Source organism: Lithobates pipiens, unplaced genomic scaffold (assembly GCF_037356315.1).
Source record: "Lithobates pipiens isolate NorthernLeopardFrog02 unplaced genomic scaffold, aLitPip1_a1.2 Scaffold_23, whole genome shotgun sequence".
NCBI classification, from domain to species: domain Eukaryota; kingdom Metazoa; phylum Chordata; class Amphibia; order Anura; family Ranidae; genus Lithobates; species Lithobates pipiens.
This window is the reverse complement of record NW_027507785.1, coordinates 70,488,397-70,514,193: the sequence shown is the minus strand read 5'-3', so window position 1 is coordinate 70,514,193 and position 25,797 is coordinate 70,488,397. Positions and strand designations below refer to the sequence as shown.

The window sequence follows — 25,797 nt, the reverse complement described above, 5'->3', positions numbered from 1 at the left end:
ACGAGCTTTATAATACCACTCTATCTCTATGAAAAGATTATTGTGCTTCATCAGAACTTCTTTATATCTATTCAATTGTGGTCATTTTTTTAATGTATACATCTTTTGTATTGTGATATAGAAAAGAAAAACTTGTGTTTTAAAGCATTTCCAAGCAAAAATTATTCCGAAATCATAACATGCAGGGGTAGAGGAAATTTTAAGAGATAAAACGTGTGCGTCTTTAATTGAGACCAAAATTATTCTGTAGTTCTTTTCTTCTATTCATCATTCCCTGCACACAAGATGAGATTTCAAATCAGGCTAACAGCTGGAGAGTCAGCATTGGCTTTTGATATATAAAAGAAAATGAAGATCAAGGGCAAGACTCTTATACTATACTTCTTAAAAATGAAGTTTAGCTTGAGAAAATTCTTTACAGCTTTAGTTTCATTACTTACCTGTAATGAAGCATGTCCAATGATGTGCAGGCTGCTGGATTCTGTAGAAATCATCACTGCAGGGCTGCCCCGTCCTCTTCTTTTTTGCTGAACTTTTGCTCTGCGGCAATTAACAGCTTTGGGTCTCTGAGCTCAGCTGCACTAAAGATGGGCATGCACCCTCCTGCCTTCTTCTCTACTGAGGAAATCCTGTGATGGATCAGATCCCCCCCAGGCAGTATAATCAGTGAAATAAAAATTCTCAATGGAGGAGAGAGAAGGAGGGGGGTGTCGTCATTAAATCATCCCTACTGCGGCAAGACCCAAAGCTGTTTACCCTCACAGTGCTAGAAGGTCTGCAGCAGGAAGAGGACAGGGCTTCCCTCACAGTGAAGATTTCTATGCAATCCAGCAGCCTGCACTTGGGGGACCATACTTCATTACAGATAAGTAACTAAAGTGGTAGAGAAAAAATTAGTTTTTTTTAGCCAAACCTCAGCTTTTAGGCATCCGGTGGGAGATATTCAAGCAGCATTCAGCATTCAGTCCAGTTTCAGAATGTGGTCACACACCAACAGAAATAACCAAGTTCAGAAAATGAAGTCTTGCTCTCCAAGTTAAAGTGGCTTTATAGTTTGCTTACAAAGTCCTTTCCACCTTTCCACCAGCGCTGGTCACATTTCATTATACATTGCCACATGCTGAACATTTGCATTAATTTCACTGCGACTTGCTTAAACATCTATTGTGACAAGAAAATGGCTTGCCGGCAAGGCATTTAAATATGCATTTCAGTCTATCTTCAGGAGGTTATAGGGGATAAATAAATGAACACAAACTGTCCTCTGGGTAAATATTTCTTGTTAAGCAGCAACAGGTAAATCTAATTTACATATAATGATAAATGCTAGCTAAATAAAAGAACCTGTAAGAAAAATGTACATGTGCCTCTAGTTTCTAATGGATGGCTGCAGCATTCCGCAATCTATTTGTTCTGCTGCTGTAAAGTCTCAGTGTGACTGAGGAACACAAAATTCCTTTAAAATGAGGACTGCAGGGTCAATTTGTAAAGCTGAACTCAAGGCTGGTAAAAAAAAAAAAGACTCAAATCATGCAACAATATGTCAAAAACTGCGCAGTGCTGTGTAGCAGAGCTCCGTAAGTCTCAGGAATGGATGAACAGATATACAAATCCTTTGGCAGGTTAAACAGCTCCCATATAAGTATTTCATCTGTGTAGTTTGCAGTTCACCTGGAATTCAGCTTTAAAAACAAGAGCACATCCATGCACATCAGCTCTCTGGATTTGCACATTTGGCCCTTCACAAATATAACCCTAAATAAAGAAAAACAATACTTTTATGTATTTCATTGCATTGAAAGGACAGCTTTTAGGATCTGATACCCCTTCAATACATTAGGCCATACATGTACAAGAAGTGGGGGGGGGGGGTTCCCTGACAGTACTTTGCATGGCTGCAGGAATGTGCACCGATGCATAACAGGTGCACAAGGGAGTGCACAGATGCACGCTGGAACACGCATTGCACACTGGCGCACAGCTACATACGTTCAGAGCCTACTTTGGTGCCAAGCGGCCTTTATAAGGAAGACAGTCAGGCTCTGCAGTTGCTGGTTGATCTTCGGCTCTCCAGTGCGTTTGTTACTGTGTTCCCTTTGCCTCTGTGGCTTTCTGTTACCAACTCGGCTTATCCCTGGACCGGTCTTCTGCCTGCCTCCTGACCTGACCTCCACCTTGTCTAACTGATCTTTTCTCTGCTCTCCTGTGTATGACTCTGGCTAACCACCTGAGTACGGCTAACCACCTGATCACCACCTGGTGCCTGACCTTGACTTCAAACAGACTTCTCTCCCTGAAGACCTACTGCTTCCCATGGGCGCCACCTCCCTGCAGAAGACCATTCCAGTGCATCAGCTGTAAACTGGGCGTTCCTAGTTAGATCATACCTGCAAGCATTCCGGCAGGCGACCATTTCTGCGTTGGGCCTTCTTTTCCATCTTCAGGGGAGTCCGTAACTTAGCCTCAAGGGAAGCCCTCTCTCCATTGGCCTCCAGCACCAGGTACATGATGGGGGAGGGGTATGCCAAAGCATCATGGGAGCAATTTGTTCTTACAAGTTACACAAAGTTAAATTTAATAAACTTTAGTAGACTGGAACAAACTTGTAGACCAGAGGTCAGCATCAGAGGGAAAATATGCTGCAACAGGAGATCTACTGGGCTTTGAGACAGATTGATAACCAGACTACAGCTCTTCACAGCTTATAGGCATATTAAACATGTAGCAACAAAATTAGTGTTTCAGTATAATAGCCAAATTTTATGTCATAAATGTTATGTATTTGTCAGAGTACCCCTGACACTATCATGGCCCAGGACACTTATGTGCCCACCTTCTGGGCAGTTCTACCCAAATCACTCCCACTTTACAACTGGGCCCACCCAGATCATGCCCACCTTCCGAGTGGTTCTGCCTAGAACATGCTCACTTTCCGGCAGTCTCACCCGCATCAAGCCCAGTTTCTGGATGGACCAACTCCTAAATATCTAGGAACTGCCCACTTGTGGCCACAATCTCCTCACTCAATGCCCCGTTTTATGTTACTGACCATGCTCAGTACCTCAAATAAGTATAAGTAGATGTTGCAAAGGAGGCAATGTCAGGTCCAAAAATGTTTTACCGATCAGGAAAGAGACACGCTAATGCTAGAATACAAAATCTGATGTAATACAATACAAACATGTGTAAAACATACTGCTTCCTGCCCTTACACTGCAGTATCCTGTGATGACAGAGCAGAGTAACAACCGCACCCCTTAGTACAAGCATTTTCAAACAGCCTTGTAATGATGCACAGGAGAAGAGACATGCCTGACCAGGTCTGTTACATTACTGAGAGCAGTGAGTCTTAGGCCCCTTTCACACAGGCAGATAGAATTCAGCTTTTATCTGTGGATAGATGAAGTTACCTACCTCACCTAAACTCACACAATGCTTTCCTATGGCCCCATTCCCACACTGCATTTAATGATGGCTTCATTACATGGGGTTTTGTGCAGTTAGAAAAAAATAAATGTGACTGCGTCCAAGACCGATTTAGCGCAGCTATCTGCACATACCCGCAGGTAATCGCAGTGTACTATTTCTCCTGCAGATGGAAGCAGAAAAGAGGAAAGAAAAACAGGATGCACATCAGAAATGGCAAGAATGTTCCATGGCAGCTAAATGCAGCTGCATGTAAACGTTGCTAATCATAATGTACAACTGCAAGTGATCGCTGTTCCTAGAGTGTTGGAATTTCAAAAAAACATGCTTTTAACAGCGGCAGAACAGCCACCTGTGTGAAAGAGGCCTTAATCTGGTACCTACCAAACAACACTGTCATATTTGGACACCCTTAGGGCCGGTTCACACTGCGGGCGATGCGAGGCGACACGACTCGCCTCGCCGCTATCTTACAAGTCGCCCCCGTTCTGTACAATGGAACCGTTCTGAGAGGAGCGACTCGAGTCGCTCCGACTCAGAAAAAAGGTTCCTGTACTACTTTCGGGCGACCTCGGGGCGACTTGCATTGACTTCTATACAGAAGTCATCTGCAAGTTGCCGCTGAGGTCGCGGCAGGTCGCGGCGAGGCAAGTCGGTGTCACCTCGCATCGCCTGCAGTGTGAACCGGCCCTTAAAAGCAGTTGTAGCAGGAAAGGGGAAGACTATGTTTTGCAGTGTCACATTAAAAGATTACCTAAAACTGAGCTATATGTTTAATACTGAGGAAGCATTGGCAGGCATAGCTCCCAACTGTCCCTGATTTCGAGGGACTGTCCCTGATTTGGAGAAATGTTCCTCTGTCCTTCTTTCCTCCTCATTTGTCCCTCATTTTGGTCTGATCTATATAGTTGTAAATAAAATGCACTTTTTATCTTTCAAAAAGTGTTTCACAGTGCTAAACCTTTCATCCAATTTCTAAATTGCTGCATTGTACATTTTAAAAGCCAATATAAAGGAATTGTAGTGGTAAAAAAAAAGTCCTTGTGGATTTATTTAACCTTTTTTTTGGTTAATTCTCCTTTAAGGGGGTGTGGCAGGGGCATATCCTATGCCTACATACCTTTGTTAGTAGGTGTCCCTCATTCCCATTTCAAAATGTTGGGAGGTATGAGCATCGGTCTTTACACATTCTTTAACGACGAGAAGATTACCAACATGTAGCAACAAAATGAGTACACATTTTAGTATTATCGTATTTCATGTTCTAATTAGAGGCCTCCTTCGGTGCCTTATACCCAATACATAAAATGAGGTCAACAACAGGACAAGGTTATGGATGTTTTAGAAGCAGTAACATCAAATGCATGATATTTCCTTTAGCAGGTAGGAGACAGAGACAAGCTAATGCTAGAATAGAATCTGATGGAATGCAATGGTGAAAATGCTGCTTTCTGCCCCCACACTGCAGGGCCCTGTGCTGGCAGAGCTGAGAAACAGCCACGCCCCTCAGAACAAGATTTCTGAAATATCCTTACATTGCACAGGGAGGGGGAGAGGCACGTCTGACCAGGACTGTTGCATTACTGAAAGCAGTGAGTCTTAAGCTGGCCATAGACGGAGCGATTTTCTTTCCTGCAACCTCTGTCACTTGATTCTCCCATCATGCAGTCATTGTGGTTGGGAGAATTCCTCCCTCAAAAGCCATTATGTTCTCCTGGGCAGGGGGGGCGGGAGGAGTAGTCCTCGCTGGGAGAACAGAGTGATTACTGCTAGCGGCTATAATAGCTCCAAACAATAATTGCATGTAAAATCCGACAGGCTGACTGTACCCAAGTTGATTGACTGATCAATTTGCTTACAATCAGCCTGCCCATATATCTGAATCTGAACCGGCCAAGATTTGAACTGTCTATGGCAGACTTTACTCTGGTACCTACCAAACTGCATAGTCATATTTAGACACTTTAACATGCCTGTAACAGGAATGGGGAACTAAGACTATGGAAATAGAGATTTTATCTATTTTTGTGAATCAACTGGGCTAAAAAATACGGAATTCCCTAAAATCTGATAACGCAGGTCCTGCACTGAGAAAATAATTCAGTTTATGTCATTATAGGCGGTTTTTAGTGTCACATTAAAAGATTACCTAAAACTGAGCTATGTGTTTAATTCTGAGGAAGCATCGGTCTTTACATGTTCTATAAAGATGAGAAGATTATTATTAAAGTGGAGTTCTCAAGTTAACACTAAGAGGGCCCTTAAAATGGAAATTCTCCATCGCCTGCATGTGGTGAAGTGAGCACTTCCAGTAAGTTGTCTCTCAGTGACAGAATGGAACTCATCACACAGATATAATTGAAACCTTCAGGTCCAGGAAAATAAATCGGTATTGAAGTTTCCTGCTTTAATTCGAGGGTACTTAAGTGAACATGCAGATGAGATGAGACATCTTCAGCAGCTGTGATTCTGTTCTAATTCTCCTCGCCACCTGCAATCCCAAAACTGATCACAAGCGGTTTGGTAGAAGGTAGAACCTTAAAAGGACAACTATAAAAAATATTAAGATGGCATTTTATCACTTAATAGGTCCCATTCAACCACTGTCATAGGCTTTAATGACCATCATTTATACATTTCATAACAGACTATAAACTGCACGCAGAAAATAGTGGCATGTCGTGTCTGGCATTTGTGTCTGTGGACGCAAATGCTGGACTCAGGAGCACGCCCACAAAGTAGCCCCCTAGGGAGAACGCTTCTCCTAGGGGGTTATCTGATGCGGGGAGGAGCCGCAAGAGCCGACGGGGGACCCCAGAAAAGGATGTTCGGGGCCACTCTGTGTAAAACTAGCTGCACAGTGGAGGTAAGTATGACATGTTTGTTTAAAAAATAAAAAAATAAATAAAAAAAAAGATCCTTTACAATCACTTTAAGCCAAGCAAGCTGTGGAGGAGTGAATGTTACTTTCTTTTCACACACTGACTGAGTGATTGTTTGGAGCAGTTTCATTACAGGAGTCAGGAACAGTCATGGAGCCACAGATATGGCTGCTGGATATGGGGCATTGTTGAAAATAGATGAAACCAAAGTGCAGGTGTGCGACTGCAAATGCTGGCAAGACAACAGGCAGATTGAACAGAAGTTGGTGGTCACGCTGGATTGGAAAAAACAGAACTGGGACAGCCTTGACAGTTACTTATCTGAAGGCAGTGCTCCTAAATATAAAATGGGGTCACTCCATCAATGAAGGTAACCAAGCACTCTTGTTTTACATCTCAGTGCTGCTGATCAGCCTTTTCAAAACACTTCCTGTCTACTGGACCTGCATACTGATGGAGACATCAAACCTGCGCAATCTTTGTCTGCACAATCGCTTGTCGTCTCCGTAAGGGCGTGTATGAGGGGGTGATAACACAGGAGGACCATTGGGAGACACAGGGACACGGTAGAGGTTTCCAGCTACCATTGTGCAGTGCTGGGTTTCTGGTTTGTCCTTTTCCTTCACCCAAAAATGGAACTTCCGCTTTAAGGCATGTCATTTTTTTGGGTGGAGCAGAAACACTCTTTTTAGAGGGTTCCAGCTTCCACCTCCTCCCAGGGCACCGCGGCGCCAGAAGGAAGTTCACCTCTCCCCCCTCCCTCCGTGCAATCATCTGGGACACGTCACAGGTCCCAGATGATTGCCTGGCCATTCACAGCGTGCAGCGCGGCTCACGCATGTGCAGTGCGTGCCTGGCTGTGAAGCAACAGCTGGGCGCCCACAGTGACAATGCCGGCGACGCAGAGAGGAGGGGGAGTCGAGCGGGGCTTCGTTCCCCCATATCGCTGGACCGTGGGACAGGTGAGTGTCCGATTATTAAAAGTCAGCAGCTGCAGTATTTATAGCTGCTGACTTTTAATTTATTTTTTTATTTTTTATTGGAACTCCACTTTAAGTATTATTTTACTGAGAGCTGCAGATTTAAAGGTTGAAAACAGTTCTAAACTGCTATCAGTGTTGTACAAAGCTCTCCTGCCCTCAGTTCACACTGGCATGGAGACTCTTCATTTTTAATGGCAGGCGGATGCTTCAGGTATTGACAATGACTACTGGGAAGACATGTGGGACTACCCCTTCTCTCAATAGGTTGCTTGTAGAGACAGATTGATTTAATTTAAATTGGATAAATTTGACACCACACAGGCTGCATAGATTGTATCTGGGCCTTTCTCCCCAGTGTTGGAGAAGTATGGAGGAACATGCTGATTTAAAACATATTCTGGACATGTCTGAAAATACAAATATGTAGACTTTTTAGCCTACTCCTCTTTTATCCTAAAATGGAAGCTAAAGGAGGCTCCTTCTGTCATTTTCTGGCAATCCTTGATTGATAATGCTGTGATACGGTTATATAAGACTACCTACCTTTATCGTGTATGTCCTCACAAGTTCTCTAAAGAGTGGGATATGTAGCTTGCTTCCCCCTAGACTGCTACATCCTGAGACACTAGGGTTTCCCAGAAACAATCGGGGAATGTGTTTTTTGGGAATATTTGCACTTTGAATACTAGTCTCCTATTTTGAGGGTGCCTATAGTTACAATCTGTAGAACCCTGGAGATGTTCTGTACTACTTGTTCATCTCCTATGCACTCCTTCATTAAGCGCTGAGCAGATACTGGATTTTGTTATGTTATCTTTATGTTTTTCTCTTTTGTTGTTTTGGTTTTTGTTCTTTTTGAGCTGGGGTATGCCCCGAGGCTCTGTTTTATAACCCACATTCTATAAAATCAATAAACAGAATAAAAAAAAGTGTTCTGTAGATGAATCTTCTACTAACAGTCATTAACTTAAGGCCTTCTACAGAAATGCCACAAGGCTAACATTTTGCAATAGCTCTTGCCTAACTGTCATACTAGTGTTTCCATACATAAAGGGCATTTCTGGTATGCAGACAAACATGGGATAGCAAAGACTGTCACTGGCACATGTTGTCTTATATAATGATGTTCATACATTTTATAATGTAAAGAAACTTACCGGCTGTAATCGAGGCATCACACCAACTGGCTCATTGTGCCAAACAATGTTGACATCCTACAGAACTTCTGACTGTCAAAAACTTCTCTGTGATCATCAATGTGTGTCAACTGGAGCCCGGGAGGCTGAAAAGGAAAATGTCAACAGGTTGAGATCTTCAGGTAAGAAAGGCAAGTTAATACAATGAAAAGAATGGAGATTTTGTGCCTTTAAATATTTAAAAGAAATGTTTAGTCTTTTCAGTGATGTGTAAAAGAAATCTGATTGATGTAAATGTTTGTTTTTCCAGAAAAGTATTTTTTTGGGGATCATCTGAAATCATGTACATGAAGACACCTTCATTTGGTCAATACATATACGCTAGCGCTCCGTTCTACTTTGTAGTGCAATACAATGGTTGTCCTCCACTTCTTTTTCACATTTCTCATATTCACAGGTCTGTGAGTCAGATATAGCTTTTGAAAACAATGCACTCCATGTGCAGCTGATAATTTAACAGTTGTTAACCTGCTGTCACCTGCGTAGCATATACACCAAAAAGGGTGGGCTTTAATGGCCACATGCCGCACATTTGCATCACTGGGCAGCCAATGTTTAAGCACTCTTAGCACTCTTAGCACAAAGACCGAGCTGTCCAAGACAACCCTCAATCCCCACTAATGATTGGTAGCTGGCAGGACCAGCTCCTGATCATGTGACCACTGTGATAGCCAATTACAGTGATCATATGATCTCCAGTCCCACTCTCTCGCCTACTAAGGGGACACCGGGGCTGGGAGGGAAACAACAAACAAGGAGATTCAATAAGACTGAGTCAGACAACTCTGCAGGTTAACCACTTCAGTCTGGGACCATTTGGCTGGCCAAAGACCAGAGCACTTTTTGCGATTCGGCACTGAAATGCTTTAACTGACAATTGCACGGTAGTGTGACGTGGCTCCCAAACAAAATTGAAAAGTGGCAATTTTGAAAAAAAAAGCAATATTTTTTACTTTTTGCTATAATAAATATCCCCAAAAAATATATATATAAAAAAATATTATTTTTCTCAGTTACGTATTCTTCTACATATTTTTGGAAAAAAAAATAGCAAAATGCGCTTATTGATTGAATTGCGCAAAAGTTATAGCATCTACAAAATAGTGGACAGTTTTATAGCATTTTTATTAGTAATTTTTTTTTTTTTTACTAGTAATGGTGGCGATCAGCGATTTTTATCGTGACTGCAACATTATGGCGCACACATTGGACACTTTTGGCATTATTTTGGGACCATTCACATTTATACAGTGATCAGTGCGATTAAACATGCACTGATTACTGTGTAAATGTGACTGGCAGTGAAGGGGTTAACCAGGAAGGGGCGCTGCAGGGGTTAAGTGTGTCCTAGGGACGTGTTCTAACTGTGGGAGGGATGGGCTAAGTGTGACATGACATTGATCACCGCTCCCGATTACAGGGAGCTGTGATCAATGACACTGTCACTAGGCAGAGCAGGGAAGAGCTTGTTTACATCAGCATTTCCTTGTTCTTCCTCTACGTGAGATGATTGCGGGTATCCCCACGGACCTGTGGTCAGAATCATGGAGCTTGCGGCGGCGCATGCATGTGCTATCCGGACCTCGCAAGATCACATACAATAACGTGCTTTCACGCAGCGGAGCCAACCTGCCAAAGTAAAACTGTGGTGGCTGGTCCGCAAGCGGTTAATCTACATAACTATTCCAAAATTAAAGTTTATCTATAGTCAAACCTTTTTTTTTCTTTGGATAGAGTGTGTATAGCACAGTCTGTGCCCTCGCAGAGAGATACACCCTTACTATTAAAAATTGTGGTGACCATTGTTACTGGAACTGATAATAACAGAGAATCCAAAATTTTGAATTGTCACTAGAACAAGTATAGAGAGAAGATCTTCCAACAAGGTCGCCTTTTCTGGCGACAACTATATAAAAGGAGATTTAACTCAACAGAGAGATTTCCTCTTGTATGTATGACAGGAAGTAAAAGGAAAACTCTTGAATGAGGCACAAATGGCAGGAATTTTTTTTTACAATAGCTTAAAGTATAGCCTACTGAATCCAAAATGAAAAAAAAATGTCTTAGATATGTTGTTATACAATCACAGAAAAAAAGGAACACCTTTTAGGATGACTATAAAAAAATTACCCAGAGTTGAACTTTAAAGTGTTTCTAAAGGCAGAAGCTTTTTTATCTTAATAAAAGTGTGTATAAGGGTGCTCTGAGTAACAAACCAAGCAGATATCAGTCAATGTAGAAACAGAAGAGGGTCTTCATGCACTTTTGGCAGCACTTAAAGAGAGAAACAAACTCTGGAAGTAAAATGAACACAAAAAAAATCGGGGGCCTCTTAGTGCAGAAGTAAAACTTTACATTTCCCAAAAGGGTTAAAAACCCATACTGGGAAGATGACATGTTGATGACATCACTTCTGGCTTGCTGTCCATGCTGGTTGCTGGTCCCTTCCTGCTGATGTCTCTGGATTCGGCTTCCATGCTGTCTTCCCAGTATTCAGGAGAGTTGTGGCTTCTATCTGTCGGCCACTTCAGAATATGCTGCCATAGAATCACACCTGCGGATATAACATACTCCTTGGGACTACCAGAACGCTGGACCACCTGCCATATTACTAATATGATGTGTTTCTACCCATCCACCCTTTTGTAAGTGTTTTTAAGCCTTTTGGGAAATATAAAGTTTTACTTCTGCACTTATGCCGCGTACACACGACCAGACTTAGGTTCGACAGACTTTCGACGGAGTTCTGACAGAGTTCTGACGGACTTTCCGAATGAACGGACTTGGCCACACACAATCACACCAAAGTCCGACGGATTCGAATGTGATGACGTACGACCAGACTAGAATAAGGAAGTTCATAGCCAGTAGCCAATAGCTGCCCTCGCGGATTTCTCGGTAGGAACTGGGTCCGGCGGAGTTCTGGTGGAAAAATTTGAAGCATGTTCCATTTCTAAAGTCTGTCAGACTTTTGCAAATCAAAAGTCTGCTGCAGCCCACATACGATCGAATAGTCTGCCGGAATCATTCCGTCAGACTTTTGATGTTGAAAAGTCTGGTCGTGTGTACGCGGCATTAGAGGCTTATCTTAATGCAATCTATGCAGTTTATGCTGTCTGGGACTTTTCCTCTTCATTGGCTGAGATGGCAGCCTGCGGTATTGGCACCCGCTGCTGTCAATCAAAGTCAGTGAGCCAATGTGGAGAGAGAGGGGGCAAGGCCGAGCCTTGGCTCCATGTCTAAATGGAGCTTGCTCGGCTTGGGTGGCCCCATAGCAAATTTCTTGCTGTGGGGGCATTCAGCAGGGGGGAGGGGTCAGGAGCACCAGCGACAGATACGAGAAGAGGAGGATCTGGGCTGCTCTATGCAAAACCACTACACAGAGCAGGCAAGTATGACGTTTAAAAAGAACAAACAAAAAAAACAAGACTTTAATATCACTTTAAGTCTGCCCCACTCTATCCAAACCTAAAACATTTTGAAGAATTGGACATTCCCGCCTCTGAACCATCTTCTCATCTAGCATGGACTTGAATGCAACAGTAGCATCCTCACATACAGTATAAGACTATATCTGGATGGTCTGGGCACATAAATTCAGATTTGAAGGCCAATATGCCGGTAATAAGACCAGCTTCCCAAGTCAAAAAGCTGCCATCTCCCTATAATTCACCACTAAATGACTCCAAGCTCTCTTGGTAAACTGCTAATAAACTGAACCACATCTGAACATCAACTCTATTTGTGCTGCTGCAGTATAGCCCTCTGAGAAGACAGAAAGGATAAAAAAAATGCCTGGTGAGATCTGGAGGCCCTGCTATTAGCTTCTTTTAATCTGAGGAAACTACAGATGATGTATGGAGTTTCCCTAGCAATAATCACATCCCCGTGATAAGCAAGGAGCAGCTACAAAACACCAGATGTAAACAGCACAGAGACAAAATGGGAGCACTATTTCATCAGAGAGAACAATACAGGCCACTGTGGTATGGCAAGCAATTAGGCGAACTGAAGCATCCCAGGCAACACAAGAACACATCAAATCAAGGTGCAGAAAAATAGGAAACAAATGTTGGGCAGGCCTCTGAAGACTTTAATAGCTACTTATATGCAAGGGTCAAAAATGTAATCTTTGTGGTATAAATTGGACCAGTCCGTAAAAACAGAATAAGTAGCACACCCTTGAAAGGGCTTTTTGGCAACAGTCCTATTTTTCGATTTTCTAGGTTTTGAAGAGATAACAGGCATGGTGGATACACTGAAATATGGGCATGGCTGGTAGAGCTTACAGGAGTAGGGAAAAAGAGTTTGAAGTATACCAGGCTGGCCACAAACACATCAGTTTTGCCTTTTTTTGTGTGCAGAGTTTTTGTGCAAATCTGAACAAAAGTCTTACCACAACATGGTACCGCTAGCAAACATTCCATTCATTGGATAATTTATTTTGTGATCATGTTCTAAAGTAAATTCAAACCCAAATGAGGTGACATCGTTTGATATAGCACTATGGAGAAGATTTACTAAAACTGGAGCTCTCAGAATCTGGTGCCGCTGTGCATGGTAGCCAATAAGCTTCTAACTTCAGATTGTTCAATTCAACTTTGACAATAAGACCTAGAACAGTGATGGCGAACCTTGGCACCCCAGATGTTTTGGAACAACATTTCCCATGATGCTCATGCACTCTTCAGTGTAGGTGAGGATCATGTGAAATGTAGTTCCAAAACATCTGGGGTGCCAAGGTTCACCATCACTGACCTAGATGCCAATTGGTTACCATGCACAGCTGCACCAGATTCTGTGTGCACCAGCTTTAGTAAATCTCCCAATGTGTTTAATAAAAAATATCCACATTTCCACCATTTTATCTTTTTTTTAATCTTAGTACTTCTTCTCCAGCCTACCTCAGCCACTTCCTACTTACTGTATATGCACTTGCGCCAGTGATAGCTGCAAATTAAACAATCTGAAAACGATCAAAACCACATTCTTTAATTTTTCGTCAATATAATTTAGAAATATCAAAATTATTGCATTGAAAGATGTATGGCCACTTTATTACACCCAAAAGCGATATTAAACCAAAAACAAAAATGTAATAAATTACAGCTTACCAATCCTAAATTTGGTGGCTGCATTCATTTTTTTTTCTTTTTACTTTACTTTGCACGCTGTCCATCTGCAGCCTTGCACGCTGTCCATCTGCAGCCTTGCCCAAAATTGTAGCATGATGGGTTTTTAAATTTAGCGCTGCCGAGATACACAGACCTTGCCCTCACAGACAGCGGGGATCGCCGTATAACACATACCCACGATTTTCCCCTGATTTTAAGGGGAAAAAAGTGCGTATTATATGCCCATAAATATGGTACTTCCTGCTTCAGGGTGTCTCCACTCTTAAAGGACACCTTTGGACAGCAGCCTTGTCTAGGGAGAGACTAGTGTTAAAAGAAGTTAAAAAAATACCAGACTTACTGGCCAGAACAATGAGAACAAAATAAAGGAAAACAGCCTTAAAAAAATAAATGAATGCAGCCAACACATCTAAGAATTTGTAAAGTGCAAAATAATATATTTGTTTTTGGACCGCAAATAAAAATCACAAAGCAAAACTAAATAGATCTTGGGTGCCTTAGAAAACTGGGTGCAGCTGCTGCCAGACTCCATTTTTTTTTTACATAGGCTGCCCTTTTGTGGCTTAGCGCCTTGTTCACATAAAAAAAGTTTTAGGGCAGAGCTGCTAGGCATAGAAAATTGAGTATGACAACATTACAATTTTATTCAAATTAAACGTCAAATTGGTTGCCATGGGTTAAACATTTTCCTCCTGTGCTTACTTTTTATTCATAATATTACTAATGGCTCCTTCATTGGACTGGAATCAGGTGTAAGAAAAGAGGTATAATTATAGGGTAGGTGAGATATCCCCACAGAGCTGTCAAGCAGTTTACAGTACATCATTTAAATGATACAGGAGAATACAGATGTGAGGGAGATTTTAGATAGAATGAGGGAATTGAAAAGGGAGCATGGTATAACAAAAAAACATTGAAGCCTGGCTAAAATATGGTAAAGGTCTTAATGATAACCCATAGGGGAACGGGTGTTAAGCTGGACCTGAACTCAAAAAGTAAAGCTATGCTATTTTTTAACCACTTCAGCCCCGGAAGTTTTGGCTGCTCAATGACCAGGCCATTTTTTGCGATATGGCCCTGCATCAATTTAACTGACAATTGCGCGGTCGTGCGACACTGTACCTAAACAAAATGTATGTCCTTTTTCCCCACAAATAGAGCTTTCTTTTGGTGGTATTTGATCACCTCTGCGTTTTTTATTTTTTGCACTATAAACAAAAGACGAGATACAATTGTGAAAAAAAAAACACAATATGTTTTGCTATAATAAATATCCCTTTTTTTTTTATGTTTCCTCAGTTTAGGCCAATATGTATTCTTCTACATATTTTTGGTAAAAAAAATAAAAAAAGTGTACTAAGCGTATATTGATTGGTTTGTGCAAAAGTTATAGCGTTTACAAAATAGGGGATAGATTTATGGCATGTTTAGTATTGTTTTATTTTTTTTACTAGTAACGGCAGCGATCTGCAATTTTTAGCGGTACTGCGATATTACGGCAGACAAATCAGACACTTTTAACACATTTTTGGGACCAGTGACATTTATACAGTGATCAGAGCTATAAAAAAATGCACTGATCACTGTATAAATGTCACTGGCAAAAAAGGGGTTAACACCAGGGGGCGATCAAGGGGTTAACGGTGCTCCCTAGGTGTGTGTGCTAACTGTGGCGGGGATGGGACTGACTAGGAGAGGAGACCGATCGGTGTTCATACTTAGTATGAACACGCAATCTGTCTCCTCTCCCCTGACAAAACCGGGATTTGTGCGTTTACACACATAGATCCTGGTTCTCGCTCTGTCACGAGCAATAGCGGGTGCCCAGAGGTCATCGCGTCTGCTGGGTACTTGCATCGGCTCCGGGGACATGCTGAGGGCACGCGCGCCTCCTACAGCGTCTTAAAGAGCCGACGTACAGCTACGATAGCTCGCCCAGAGGAGCTAAGCTACCACAGTATAACTGTGGCGGCTGGTTAGGAACCAGTTAAAGACCATTCTACTCCTCCACTATGAATCACAGTTGGGATAGGGTTTTGGTGCTGATATGAAATTGTTGTTTTTTCAAACATAATGCTGTATAAAAATGTTCAAATTTCATCTTATCTATCAACACAATACAGATCCAATAGAGCTGAGTATCCAGGTGATGATAAGAATGGGTATTTTAGGCACCAAACCCCAGCCCCTCCTTGCTCCGAAGAAGCTTCATTGGTGGGCGAAACATGTCAGTGTGACATCATCACCGTAGTCAGAGAGCTGCTTATACAGACACCAATGCTGATATTATAGCCGCTTGATAAGGATCTACACTAGCCAGGAAACAACAAACTGTTTATTTGGCTGGACTATCTGCATCAACACAGGACTGATAGACACAGTGAAAGCAAAGGTGTCATCTCACAGACAGTGAGTAAAGATCTGACATTCCAAGGTTTGGCAATGATGGTCCTCTTATAGCTCCTCCTGTCTTCACTGAGTTGACTTACTGACACCTGTATATTCCCCGTTCCAAGAGACAGTTCTTGTGGAGGATTTCATTGTTTGTATCGTCTACCTCAGTGCAGTGCCAGCCTTTTCATTGCACTCGTTACATCACTGATCCTGCAGCAGTGATCCATCCAGGCTTCAACTTTCTGTGACACCCACCTTGAATTATGGGCACTTCCTGTCTTTGGGGTGACCATTCAATGACAGATCCATGAACAGCAACCATGAACCATGAACAGCAACCTATACACGGCTTCTTAGCAGTGATTACCCATTTGCAATCTTCATTGTGAAATTTGTGCTTTACACTGTTAAGCTCCATTGAAATTAACCCCCCCCCCCCCCGATTGAGGTGTGCTCTATATATCCACACTGTCAATGTTGTCATTTTTATCTTTTGCACTGGTGGTAGTGTTTTTTTTATCATAATGTTACATTGTGCTACTTTTCTTTCAATAAAGTATTTTTTCTTTAACCCTGGTGTCTCTACGGAAGGTCATTGTGAGGATCTGTCATCCTCAAAAATGTTTTTTTGAGTATCCAGGTGGCCTTTAATAAACCCAAGATGGTATGACTTAAGACATTTAGATATACATATTTACATCTGCAAGTTTTAGAATAATACTTTTCATGAAAGTAACAAAAGCAGCTAAAAAGGTAATGGCTACCATGAAAGCCATATTACATTTCTAAGGCAATATAACAGTTAGTACATGTAGTTGGGACTATCAAGGAATAAGTAGTTTAAAATGTATATCATGTTCTAGATAATGTACCACATAAAACCCTGAACAGGGATTTTTTTCAGCGGGAATGCAGGGGGGGGGGGGTCGACAGTGTTTGTAATCACAAAGAGTGCTGGGGTGTGCTGCAGGGTATACTGATCTGGGGGATCTATTCGTGCAGGGGGGGGGTCTATTACCGCTGATGAGATCTATTGTTGCTGTTTGGGGACCTGTTGTTGCTGGGGGTGGGTCTTATGTTACTGGGGGGTCAGTTGTTAGTGGGAGAGATCTACTGTTGAGGGAGGGGTCTATTGTTGCTGGCTCAATTGTTGTTGGGAGATATCTACTGTTGAGGGAGGGGTCTATCATTGCTGGCAGATTAAGAGTCTATTGACGCTGGCTATGGGGAGATCTGTTGTTGCTGCTGGGAGTCTATTGTTGCTGGAAGGAAAATGTTGCAGGTGGTCCATTGTTGTTAGGGTGATCTATTTTTACTGGCTGCGTGCTATCTACCTTCCTGCTTTTCTTGTTATCTTTAACAAACTCTATACAAAATTACTTGATACTTGCGTCTGTATTGTCTAAGAAGGCAGTACTGGGAGGTGGGTAGATAGAACCAAGGAATGGTGCTTGGAGGTGGGTAAGGGCAGAGAAAAGGGGTGACTCAGACAGACCTATTATCTGAGAAAAAAAGCCCTCCCCCTGAAGAAGACACGTGTATGAAATACATTGGGTCACTCCATATGAATTTTGTTACTGTCAAGCAAATGATTCATAATCATGTAACATGTGGGGGGGATTGTGGTGTTTATTGTAAACAATTGATCCAAGGACCACAAAAACATTGTTTTGTTAGCCATGATTTATCATTTCATCCGTTTTGTTAATAATGATTTTAAGATTTAAAGTTGATGGCATTACAAATATTTAAAAAAAAAAGTGTCTCAAGAAGTCCCAGCTACATGTACTAACTGTGATATTGCTGTAAACTTGGGGATGCTGGCACATCTTTGCATTCAACAATCATTTTAGATCACATACAAAATGTCTGCGGTACAACGTGCCTTCCCCTGACTACAAATTTTTATGGCCGAGATGGTTATCAGCCAGAACAAGAGTCATTATTCCTTAAAAGCTTGCTATGATTTCTGCTGCAATTAGCTATTATAGCCCTACTAAAGGCAAACATTTTTTTTAATTTTTAGTTTTGAAAAGAGTGGGAAAAATCAGTTTTGGTCAGTGTAAACACCAGGATGTGAAGTCACGGGACAGGATTACAGAAAATACAAACCTTACAGAGATATAACAGATCTAATCCTTTCCCATTCTATTGTCTCTAAAAAACTGTTTCTGTATGTGTCCTTTTTGAAGAAATTTCTTATTACTGGTCACTATGACAGAAAATGAGGGAAAATCTACCCAGTGGGGGCACAGACGGTAATAATAACCCAGAGGTTCTAACCCTTCCCTATTCTATTTTATGAAAAAAAAATGGTAGAATTTTACTTTAAATAATCCCGGACACAAAAACAGAACTGATGAGCAGAGATCTGTGGCACGGATAGGTGGTGTGGCACTGATGAGCACTGAAAGGTGGCACTGATGGGCTGCACTGATAGGCAGTACTGATATTCAGCACTGATAGTTGGCATTGATGAGTTCTTATAGGTGGCACTGATAGGCAGAATTGATGGGCACTGATAAGCAGCACTGATAGGTGGCACAGATGGACGTGGATAGGTGACACTGATGGAAACTGATAGGCGCAATTTATGGGCACTGATAGGGTGAATTGATGGGCACTGATAGGTGGCACTGAAATGCAGCACTGATAGGTGGTATTGATGAGCACTGATAAGCAGCACTGATGAGCAATGATAGGTGGCACTGAAATGCAGCACTTGGACACTAATAGGTGGCATTGATGAGCACTGATAGGCAGCACTGATTATCAGTGTAAACAATTTACTGACATTCTTGGCAGTTAATGCCTCTCCTTTCCTTACACAGACACAGCGCGGGAGGACAGGGCTGCCGATACCCAGCAAGTCTGTTTACATGTGATCAGCTAATCACATGGTAAAGGCTGCTTTATTATTATTATTATTATTTATTATTATGCTTGATGCACGTCCCAGGGGACATACGGGAGGGAGAGCTCTTTGAGTCTATCTATGGACACTCACAAAATTGGAAGCCTGGGGTTCGGATAGAAGGGGGAAGGGGGGTCAGGAGGGCCCCATCATGTTTTTTGCACCGGAGCCCTGAAGGTTCTAGTTACGCCCCTGCAACCTCCCGTCATGGAGACATTCTTCTGCATCTAGCAAATCAGCTCATTTACATGCTGGAAATAGAACAGTTCCTACTTTATTCCTGTGCCACTCAGGTGCAGGTCTCATTGACCCTAGCACTGAGGTTCTGCCTCCACCTCCCACTCCTCTTGGCCATTCACAGACTGAAGCCTGGGGCTTTAAACTATCTTTATTTTAGAGGTGCACCAAATGGAAATTTTTGTCAGGAAACTGAAAATTCAGGACGCACTTAGCCAAAACCCAAAATGAGAGTTGTTAAAAATATATATATTTTTTATATATAATTGTATTGTATTCGACTTTTTCATTAATATCATGAATTTAAATGAATATTGCTTAATTGTCGGCCATTACTGGCACCTTTAGCGCAAGAACTAATCAAGAAAAATGAATCCCTTTAAATTCTATGTATGTCTTCACACTGGTCCATTGTGCTTCCATTGTGGTGTTAAAAATCATACTTGCTGCATTTTTGGTCAGTTAAAAAATAAAAAACACACTAAAAACGCATCTCCCCATTGAAATGCATTGAAAACGCAGCAAGAATGCATCAATAATGCACCCGTGTTACGTTTTTGATGTAGTTTTTGAGTCACATGACCTATGAAAAACACAACATAAGCACAGTAAATTTGAAGTAAAGTCATGGCAAAATAGTTTTCAGCACCTTTTTCTTCATCGGCAAAATGCTGAAAACACAATTTTCGGACAAAATTTTGAAGCATCTCTACTTTATTTCTCATAAGACCTTTTATGAAGGTCTGACCAAGCTTGAAGACTCATTCAAGCAAGCATCCAGAAAGCTCTGAAGGTTCAAAATCCTATATATTGTATTAATCTTATTTTTTCATTTGATTAAGTTTATTGTAAAATCAATTGAAAATATTATTTTTGACCCTCTGTTTGCAATCTAGTCATGGAACACCTTTCCATTGGCCTGTACTATTATGCACCAACTATGGCAGCCTTAGTGATTGACCCAGTGTCCTCATTACACCTCTTGGCCCCAGCCCCATTTCTGGTTACAGACCAATGCTTATACTCACCAGATTATTTATGGAAGACCGTAAAAACTGTTGCTCTTCATATAATAAACAAACACCTACTCGCTTGTATGCCTCCGGAGGTGGATGCGTTCCAGACGTGTCCTACATGTGTTGATAATTTTCCATTAATTTAGGTTAGATGAGTTTTAACCCAGGAGCCACAAAAGACAGCCAACTTCTATCTCGCTGTGTTCCTGGACAATAAAGTGTTTAAAGTTTCAGAGCCAGCACTCACACTTGATGAGACAACTAAGCTATGTTGTCGGTGCACATTGCCACATGAAGCCTCTTGCGCTCGGCATCTTTGATCAACAGGCAACCAGGGAATTAGGATTACAAACACCTTGTTCATATAAACAGGAGTTGCCTGATATCTAAGTTTTCAGCTCGCTCTTTTGGCCTGCAGTTCCCTTGGGCGATCTCTTTCTTTGCTAGAAGGTGCCTGCGGGAGAGGGTAAGGAGCAGCTGAGAGATCCCCAAGGAATAACATCCACAGCAATCAGCATGTTTACTCTCTGCAGTGCTGTAAACAGCTATACAACTTACAAATGTTGGGCTAAAAATGAACACTGATTTTAAAATTTACTAATCTCTTGACATTTATCACAGATCTGTACATGCAGGATTTTCAAAAGCAATTTTAATACCATTTATGAACAAACACTGGATTAATTTAATACGCTTTTAAATCTTAAAGTGGTTGTATACGCTTTTGTTAAATTTTTACCTATAGGTATGCCATAAGGAAGGCTTACCTGTAGGAAAAATGAATATCTCATAAACCTGTACGGTTTAGGAGATATTCACTTTGTATGCGGTAACTGACGTCATCAGCGCATGCGCCGTGAAGGTCCGGCTGACGCAGCCGGACCTCATCGGGAAGAAGATTCCCATGCATGCGCGTGATGTCATTGCGGCTCGGGCTACGCACATCACCGAAGCCGTGAACCCGGAAGACACGCAGAGGGCAGAATGGCAGCTCACGCGGTGGTGACCGGGATCAGATGCCGACGCCTCGTTCTAAGATAAATATTTCATAATGAGCTAGTATGCGATGCATACTAGCTCATTATGCCTTTGCCTTTGCTTAACAACCACTTTAAGAGACTCCATCGCCAACTTAAAAAATGCAGGTAAACGCACAGAAAAAGCAGGTATTTTAAGCACTTCCAGTGTTCCAGCGCCTCTGCACTTTCTAGAAAATGTGAATACTTCAAGAAGAGTTCATTGAAAATCTTTATTTGCTGGGAACAACAGATACAACCAGCGCATTTTGAGGGATCAGGCTCGCTAGAAGCGTATACAAACAGCCGCCTGGATCCAAAGATTAAGAGCCGGTTCACACAGGGGCGACACAACTTCCAGGACGACTTTGTGAGGCAACTTGGAGACGACTTGAACATGACTTATACATGACCTGGGGCGACTTACAATACAACTTTAAGTCGCCCCAGGCCAGGCGACTTTTGCCGTGGCCAATCAGAGAATGAGCTCTGAAGTGGGGTCTTCCGTCTTCGGGGGTCTTCTCGCCGGACTCCTCTGCTATCTTCTGCTAGCTCTTTTACTAGCGGAGGAGCCCAGCTTTCGTCTTCGCTGCCGCCCTCTTCTTCCGACTTCGGGGGTCTTGTCCCCCTCTTCGGTTCTTCTTGCCGGGCCACCGTGCCTTCTTCTAGCTCTTTTACAAACGGTGGCCCGGTCTTCTGTCGCCGCTGTCGCCGTCTTCTGTTCTTCTCTTCAGATGTTGCCACGTCGCTGCCTCCGGTCAAAATGACAGGGACGCAGCGACTTATATAGGGACATCCCGGATAATGTCCCCGCCCATTATGATGTCACAGTCCCAGAGGATGCTGGGACTGTGACATCATAATGGGCGGGGACATCATCCGTGATGTCCCTATATAAGTCGCTGTGCGCCGCGTCCCTGCCATTGTGACAGGAGGCAGCGATGTGGCAACATCTGAAGAGAAGAAGAGAAGAACAGAAGACCAGAAGAAGGCGACAGAAGACCGGGCCACCACTTGCAAAAGAGCTAGAAGAAGGCGCGGTGGCCCGGCAAGAAGAACCGAAGAGGGGGACAAGACCCCCGAAGTCGGAAGAAGAAGACGGCGGCGAAGAAGAAAGGCGGGCTCCTCCGCTAGTAAAAGAGCTAGCAGAAGATAGCGGAGGAGTCCGGCGAGAAGACCCCCGAAGGCGGAAGACCCCCGGAGCTGTGCAATAAACTATTTTAACCCTTGTGTGTTGTGTTTTTTTTTGTACATTTTTTCACAGGTGAATGGGTAGGGGTACATTGTACCCCATACTCATTCACATAGGGTGGGGGGCCAGGATCTGGGGGCCCCCTTATTAAAGGGGGCTCCCGGATTCCGATAAGCACCCTGCCCGCAGACCCCGACAACCAACGGCCAGGGTTGTCGGGAAGAGGCCCTTGTCCTCATCAACATGGGGACAAGGTGCTTTGGGGTGGGGGGGCCACACGGCCCCCCTTCCCCAAGGCACCCCCCATGTTGAGGGCATGCGGCCTGGTACGGCTCAGTGGGGGGGTGCTCGCTCGTCCCCACCCCCTTTCCTGGACGGCCGGGTTTCGTGCTCGGATAAGGGTCTGGTATGGATCTGGGGGGACCGTTTTTTTCGGCGTAGGGGGTTCCCCTTAGAATCCATTCCAGACCTAAGGGCCTGGTATGTTCTAGGAGGGGAAACCCACGCCAATTTTTTTTCATAAATATGGCGTGGAGTTCCCTCTTGAGAGCTGATAATTCTGTCAGAGTCGCCTCCGTAAAGACGGAGATCCGACTTGGAGGTGACCTCCATTGAAATCAATGGGTACCAGTCGCCTACAAGTCGGATTGAAGTAGTACAGGAACCTTTTCTGAAGTCGGAGTGACTTCAGTAGCATGCATTAAGATGGCTCTCATTCACTTACATTGATTTGTACGTTGTCCGACCTGAGGCGACCTGAAGTCGGATCTGAGTCGCCCCTGTGTGAACCGGCTCTAAAGCATCTGTTTGCATGTTGATAGGACATACAATATTCTATTCAGCTTCAGTTTCAGGCTTTCTATATTATCCGTTATCCTGTTCTTCTCATCAATTGTTTTCTAACTTAAAAGTGATTGTTAACCCACTTATATAGCTTTATATAAGCCCCTCTGTGTCCTAATAACAAGTGCTCTCGTCATGAGTGTTTTATTCTAAAAATGCCTCCTTTACCGTATTTCACAGCGGTTCCTTGCAATTACATCGCTGGCTGGCTCTCTCCTCTGCTCGGCTGACAGATGCAGTGGTTAGGGTCGAGACTCCCCAGCTGATGTCAGCTAGGATGTGAGGAGGAGAGGAGAGAGAGAGAGACAGCCAATCACGTGATCGCGGGCAACGGCTGTGAAATCAGGTAAAGGAGGCATTTTTTTTATAAAGCACACAGACAGGAGCACTTGTTATTAGGATACAGAGGGGCTTATATAAAGTTTTAAGAGTTATGAGAGTAGCAGGAGCAGAGTGGGTGGGCACTGATACAGGGGCAGACAGGCAGGGAGGGGAGTGGGGAGGAAGACATGGGAGTACATAGGAGGACAGGAGGGCTTTGGAGGACGGAGCCTGTAAACTGACCACGGTGTCAGGGCTCAGCAGCCATGATACAACATGGTCAGTTTACATAGGGGTGGGTAGAAATTGGAAGGATCAACCAGGTATTTAAGGTGTTACAGGGGGCCAAATAGCACAGCACAAGCACTGTGCTGTAAAAAATGCGTTAAAGGGACACAATCAATTTTTTCTTTCTTTTTTTTTTTGGGTTAACAAACACTTTAATTTGATATTTATTGTTCTTGTATTATAGCCCTGAAAAAGTCCTGCTCCCTGAAATGGGTTGGCTGTTTCTGCTGTTCCTAATTTTTTGTCTGTGTTGGCCCAGCTCCATCGTACCTTCTCTAATCTCCCCATATAAGCTTTTATGTAGCTGTTGGAGGAGGAGTGAAGGGGAATACAATATAGTATCTCTCTGAGGCAGTCTATACATTAGTCATTTTTAGTTTTAAAAAAAATACCTATTTACTGCAGTTGAGCTATTCTATGCTAACAGCGAGGAGACTTCCCCACCATCAGAATGCATGGGTCAGTGCTGCTAGCAGCAGTAATTGATCGGGAAAAATAGGACAGGGTGAATGTACAGAAGTCAACTGGTAGATCAATTTTTGTATAATAAGCCTGCCCATACATGGATCAAAATCTGCCTGCTCCCTGTTTCACAGCCTAATTTATTCTGCTAGGGCTGCTGACAACACATCCAAAATGGCGGGGGCCCCAGTAGCAGTCTCATGGCTTTTGGATGTCTACCCAAGGGTGGCTTTTACAGGTAAACCACATCAATAAAATGCATTAACTGTGCATATTTTATGTAAAGATTGTGGTTTAAATGAATTGTCTGGCATCAGGGTCTCTTTACAAAATACAAAAAATTTGACAGTTTGACTATCCAGAGCAGGCTACATCTTCCCTTGCATTTTTGGCGATAAGAGCAAGGGGGCAGAGATACTTTAATGCCATACATGCATTAAAATGTGCCTAGTTCAAAAAGGATCTATGTACAGGCATCAACTTTCTGTACAACTGCCCTGTCACGCTTTCCCCACTCGATCAGCACCGCAGGCTATAGCCGGTAGCACTGATCAGTGTATTCTGATGGCGGGGAAGCTTCCCCACTGTCAAAATACAATAGCTCAGTGGATTTCCTGCAAGCTGAATGAAAAAAAGGGACTCACGTATGGGCTGATTTAGGGGACTATAGATAACAATTGATAAAGTTTCATCATTTTAAATGTATTAACTTAAAAAAAATCTTATCCAATGTGTATTTGGTTTCAGATTGTGTAATGTGTATATTTGTATATATGAATATTAATTTCAACAAAATCATTTTGTAATTTTTGTATTTGTTGCCCTTAAAGTCCCACCCCATTGGGGATTATTCTTCTCTTTTTTGAACTTAGCCTTCTAGTGTGCATGAGGGCTTAAGTGTGAATGGGCCTAATGTTTTAGTTGGTATTCAACTTTCAAATGTGGGTGAAAAACTGCACATTTATTTGCAGGGTATGAATTTCTTGGCAAGAATACCATACGAATGGTCAAGGGTTAGTTTAAAGCCTGCTTTAGTAGTAGGGTTCCTCCAGAGGTTGCTAGGTGTTCCTTGAACTGTGGCTGATGGTCCTCCCATCTGGTAGTGTCTGCATAGTTCCAGGGCCAAAGCCACTTGCATGACACCAATTGTCTTTTTACAGGTAAGGGTGGTATTTTGCTCACCACTGTAAAGGAGGCAATTTTCCTAATATTTACCAAAGAAAATGACATTCTTCCCACCAATATAATGGTCATTTTTCCCATTTACCAACAATGAAGCGTCTCTGAGAAATTCTAATTATTTCAAGGGTTCCACAAAAGGTTTTAAAAGGTTGGCCAAAGATGTACCAACAGGCTGTGCAGCAACTTAGATGACAAGCCATTTTTCCCGCAGATTTGGAACTTTGACATGCACATTTATGTTATTAGTAAGTCTATTCACATAATACATAAACATAAACTTATATATGATATAAGTATATATAAAATAAAA

At 42.6% G+C, this 25,797-nt stretch overlaps 1 protein-coding gene across 12 annotated transcripts in view; it reads right to left on the bottom strand.

Moving 5' to 3' along the window:
• The window catches only part of FOXP1 (forkhead box P1), a 1,079,246-nt gene that overhangs the window by 934,076 nt on the left and 119,373 nt on the right, over positions 1-25,797 (bottom strand). For 11 of the 12 annotated variants that reach the window (XM_077451838.1, XM_077451836.1, XM_077451844.1 and 8 more), the window contains exon 3: positions 8,449-8,573. The gene's annotated coding sequence lies outside the window, so the exon portion shown is untranslated. Of the gene's footprint in view, positions 1-8,448; positions 8,574-20,195; positions 20,443-25,797 lie in introns of those variants that run through there. The other variant, XM_077451839.1, reaches the window with a different exon arrangement.